Source organism: Eriocheir sinensis, chromosome 36 (assembly GCF_024679095.1).
Source record: "Eriocheir sinensis breed Jianghai 21 chromosome 36, ASM2467909v1, whole genome shotgun sequence".
NCBI classification, from domain to species: domain Eukaryota; kingdom Metazoa; phylum Arthropoda; class Malacostraca; order Decapoda; family Varunidae; genus Eriocheir; species Eriocheir sinensis.
The window spans coordinates 16574153-16580152 of NC_066544.1; positions in this window are offsets into that span (position 1 = coordinate 16574153).

Below are 6000 nucleotides of genomic sequence, written 5' to 3' on the forward strand. Positions count from 1 at the left end.
CGATGGGAAGGACAGGTTTTCGGCCATATAACATCTTGAATGGTGAAAACCTCGTGGAGGCCTGGACTGTAGATCTAAAAAAAAAAAAAAAAATGCAATTCAAAAACTAATAACAGTACACACAGACGTTCCGACAAAAACTCACAGGTTTACCCTGATATTACCAACCTCAGTGCAAATAAGACCGTGTAAACATTTGTCCCAGTTTTCATGTCGATCACTCAGAGTTTGAAGGAGAAGATTTTGAGCTGTTCGGCTGCTGCGCTCGACTAATCCATTGGCTTGAAATGAACAAATCGGTGATTTTTTTTATTGGAAAAATATAAAGGTATTGTTTCAACAAGATCAAAAAATGCCAAAATAGGGGCATTGCTTTCAAACAGAGGAAAGAATAAGCACAAACAAACAAATATAATCATTACAATATTATGATAAATACTTGAGGATGATAAGCAGATGTGATTCTTTGCGTTGTTCCTGTGAGCGTGTGGAGCTCTGCTGAGACTGAGTTCACAAACTCTCTGCCCTGGTCATTGATCTGTATGGCAACACATCCATGACGACAGATAATGTCCTCGTACAGGAACCGAGCCACTTCTACAGCTTCCTTCGATTTTAAAGGGCGAGCCTCAATCCACTTGGAAAAATAACGAACGGCCATCACAATGGCGACATGACCGTTGGAGGACCTGAAAAAATACACAGTTGTAAGCATACCGAAATTAACATACATAAAAGTATTAATAGTATAAATAACAATAGTAGTATTGTACTTATATACAAATTGTGTAAATCCAAACTCACGTTGTCAGTGAACATAGGTCTATGCCAATTTGATACATGTTTCGAGGCTTAATTGGGATACTGTGCAGTTTCGGGTTCACTTTCTTGAACACAGTGCTGGCTTTTTGGCACCGTGAGAAAGTGTTGATGGTTTCAACTACATCAGATGTAGCGCTGCGCCACCAATATCTTTGCATTATGCGATCGATGACCTTATCCCTGCCAACGTGGCTTCCCAAAGCAACAACTTCGTCGCTGTCACCAGCTCCTCGGTGACTGGCCAGCACAATGTCGAGCTGCTATTGGCGATCCTTAATCACCCGAAGGAAGCGAACTTCTGCAATCATATGTAAAATTATTAAACTATAGGCCATTACACCATTTCGCTTTTCGTTTCTACACGAATAGACGACTCACCTGTTAAATCTCTCCTGTTCGGCTTATGGACAAGTTTTAGACAGTAGTCTTGGATAACGAATGCCCGACACTTCCTTCGGAAATTTGCTTTTTTTCCCTTGTCGTTTCCAAAATGCACTGGATATTTTTTCAACCGCAGAAGTTCTTCCACCTCGTCCATTTCAATACAGAACTCAATGGTGTAAACGCGTCGATGAGCCGCGTTTATGGTGCAGCAAGGAAGTGACTGATAAGGCCGTGGTGAGCAGTACAGGTGTTTCACCAGTAAAGTATATAGAAAACGGGAAGCGAAACGTCAAACACTCTAGTTAGATTCAGAAACACCAAAAAACTTCAAACAAGGTTCATTCGACTACATAGTCATTTCAAACGGGTGGGGAGTCGTCTGAACCGGGAGGCGAATGCCAGGCCTACTCTGATTATCTTTTTCTACTACCAGGCTTCGGAGGCGGCAAGGGCTACGGCGGTGGATCCGGCGGCGGTGGATTCGGTAGTGGCGGGACGGAGGGGGGCGTGGGGTGGGGAGCAGGGGAGGGAGGAGACAGTGGGCTGCCATGCCATGACAGCGGTGCAGTTGCTATAGACACAGGCCTGCAGGGGTGAGGTCAGTCCCCTCGGCGGAGCAGCAGCAGCGGGACTGACGTAATGAATGGCAAACAACTTTCTGCAGTAAATAAAGAAAAGGATCTTGGAATCACTATATCAAGCGATTTAAAGCCCGGTCATCATTGTTCAGAGGTAGTTAAAACTGCAAACAAATTGGTTGGCTTCATCGGACGAGTTTTTAATAATAAATCGGAAAAAGTAATATTAAAACTGTATAATTCATTGGTTCGACCCCATCTAGAGGACTGTGTACAGTTTTGGTCTCCCTACTACAGAAAAGACATAGAAAAGTTGGAACGGGTTCAACGAAGAGTAACAAAGATGATTCCTAGGTTGAGAAATTTATCATATGAACAAAGGCTTAAGGAAGTAAATTTATTCAGTCTATCAAAACGAAGAATGCGAGGCGATCTAATAGAAGTGTTTAAAATGTTTAAAGGATTCAGTGATATTAATGCGGAGGATTACTTCACAATTGATCGATCAAATAGAACAAGAAGAAATCACAATTTGAAGATAAGTGGTAAAAGATTCTCGTCTCACGAAGCTAAACACTTCTTCTTCAATCGAGTTGTTAAAGTTTGGAACTCTCTTCCCTGTGATGTCGTTGATAGTACAACAGTTACGGCCTTCAAGAATAGATTAGACAAGTATTTTGAATCCAACCAGCAACTAGGATATTACTCATTGTCGTAATAACGTTAAGTTCTTTCGAATACTGGTGTCCTTGTCCGCTTTTATCGCCCGGTTAGTGGTAGCAGTAATGGTAGTTCATTCGTCTTTCCTGCGTAATTTCCATGCAGTTTTTCCATGCTGCATGGTTCTTTTTCCTTTCCTGCCAGCTTTGGCTGGAGGGATGGGGGGGAGCCTTCGCCTTTGCTGTCCTTCATCTTCCACCTTTGATTAGATAGTTAGTGTAGCTTGTCACAAACAGCCTCGTAAGGACCAGCAGGTCTGCTGTTGTTTGTTCTTCTTTTGTGTTCCTTTGTGTTCTCTCCACAGGTTGAGGTGACACACCCGACACGACCGACACTCGAGGCCCTGCGCTGCCGTTGGTGATAAGGACACAACGAACACAAAGAAATAACAAATAACAGCAGACCTGCATGAACCTGTTTCAACTGGCTCAAGAAAGGAAAGAACTACAGTACTCTAGACGGGTACCAAAACTGTACACAGTACTCTAGACGGGTACCAAAACTGTACACAGTGCTCTAGACGGCAGCGCCGGTAGGCATCTTCCCGGTGGGGCCTGATGGTCGGCCCAGCCCGTTCTGGCGCAGGCGAGTGTTTATAGTGGCGCCATCTTGCATTGGCTCATGCTGCCCCCCGGAGCTCGTTCTTGATTCGCTTGGACGGCTTCCTCTAGAGTCCGGGTTGATGGGTGGTCTTCAGACAGCATGTGGGTATTTTTAAGCCACTCGGCGGTGACTGAAAAATCCGAGGTGGTAGCGTGGGGATTCGAACCCGCGTCGTCCATCACGCGGTGAATGTGGGCCCAGTACGCTACCAGTTCAGCCACCGCCTACCCAAATATATATATATATATATATATATATATATATATATATATATATATATATATATATATATATATATATATATATATATATATATATATATATATATATATATATATATATATATATATATATATATATATATATATATATATATATATATATATATATATATATATATATATATATATATATATATATATATATATATATATATATATATATATATATATATATATATATATATATATATATATATATATATATATATATATATATATATATATATATATATATATATATATATATATATATATATATATATATATATATATATATATATATATATATATATATATATATATATATATATATATATATATATGAATTGGACGAGAAATAAAACCACCTAAATCTGTGACGCTTTTTCATTCTTTGGTCCCTTTTGTTAGCATAGGAAGGAATGATTGGTTGATTGGAATATATATGCATGGTGCCACAGTTACAGTGGTCATGTGGAGGTAAAGTCAGAAATTTATAGTCAAAAAAGGATTATAAAAATTCGAGAAAACATTATAGTGTGGGGAGGAGGGTATGAAGGCGTTCCTTAAGGCTCTACCCTACTCCTCAGCACTTATCTTATCCAGTGATAAAGAAGCAGCACCGTCAGCATCCTCCCAGCATCATCATCACCCGCAAAAACACAAACACAGGAACAAAAATGATGCTAGGCACTGCTCCAACAAAAGAAAATAGGACGAGAGGCTTGGCAAAAGAGGTCAACTTTGGTGACGAGGTGCCTTATTAGTGTTGGTAGTGCTGTGTTAGTCATGTTCTGCCATTCAGGTCTCTTGTTTTCAGTTTTGTTGTGTCTACGCTAAATCCAAACAGCGCGGATTTCAGTTTTCTATCCTACACTCCGTTTTCTCATCATCTCCCAAACATTGATTCGCAGACTCGCGTCTCTTCATTTCCCCGGTATTACTGACAGATTTTCACTTAAGATATGCTTTTTTTCTTTCATTAGCGATACAGACATTTAAACAGCGTGTGTGTGGAGGGGGGGAGGGGTCAGAAATATTGACCTCCGTATAGAAGAGATAAAGAATGTTCGCATACAAATGTTGAAGTCTCCACTATTTGCATCACTATCTTATTCCCAATTGAAATCACCACGGGAAAATAATCAATATCATAATTATCTTTTATCACGGTATCTTCAGCATTTGGATTACTATTTTATTTCTATTCGAAGTCGCCAATGGAAAAAAATGTACTGTTTGTTTTCGGATTTGTTCGCCATTTGGATTACTGTTTTATGGACTGTTGAAATCACCATTTGGATTAGTATTTGTTGCCCTGTTGAAATCTCTCCTTGAAAATTATATCACAATTGGGTTAAAAAGTTATATCACAATTTGGTTTTATATATTCATTCTATTCACATATTTTTGATTGAGTAAGTGAAAGAAAACAACTAAAATATTTTACCTGACACGGCGGCGAACTTTCTTCCTCATCAGCGACTCATCACCGCCAACACGCGAAAGAAACACGAAAAAAAAAAAACGAAAAACGAAAATTTCCTCACGACCCGAAATTATAGAAATAAATAAAACCCGAAAAAATACAAAAGCAATAGAATTATAGTTTTCGACGGGGTCTATATTTGGTTACTTCACATACCTGTCCTTCGGTCCACCTGTCTGTCTGTCCGCCTGATGAGACCTTACCTGTGAGAGAAGAGAAAAATACTTATTAGTACATATATATTTGTATTAGTTAGTTGGTTGGTTTGCTTGTTAGTTAGTTAGTTAGTTAGTTAGTTAGTTAGATAGCTAGAGATAGATAGTTAGTTAGTTATATAGATAGATAAACAGACAGTTAAATATTTAGTATGTCAGTGTGTGTATGTGTGAGTGTGTGTGTGTGTGTGTGTGTGTGTGTGTGTGTGTGTGTGTGTGTGTGTGTGTGTGTGTGTGTGTGTGTGTGTGTGTGTGTGTGTGTGTGTGTGTGTGTGTGTGTGTGTGTGTGAGACCCCCTCCCCTCCCTCCCCACCCCTCCGTCATGCTCAACAGACACACACAACCTTCACCAGCTAGACACACATGGATAGCTACTCCCTTCCGCTCCCCCATTATTTTTTCCTCCTCTCTCCTCCCATTTACCCCATCCTCTTCTCTCCCCCCCTCTACGCACGCACTCCCTTTATCTCCCTTATCTTTAACCCTCCCATACTTTTCTCCCTTTCTCACCTTTTCTTCCCTTATCTTTTACCCTTTTCCTGACCCTTCCCTTCCTGCACCCCCATTTTATTTCACCCTTCATTCCCCTAAAACACAATTTTCTCTTCTTTACATACCTATTATTTGTTTTACTAATTTCATTTACCTACTTATTTTGTTTCTTGCATTTTTTAATTTTGTTTTACTTATTCCTTTTGTATATTTGCCCATTTGAACCTGGCTCCATAAAAACATATGAAATCAGTTTGGGCGGGGACGGATCGGTGCCACAGCCCTGCCACATCTCGCCTTCGGGGAAAGGACAGTCGTCGAATTAGCTCATCGCGCGTGGAGGTGAGGGAGGAAGTGACATGGTGACTTGATCGATGACAACGTCGGAGATAAAAAAAAAAAATGTCGCGTGTTATGGAATTTATACAAGTCTTTGC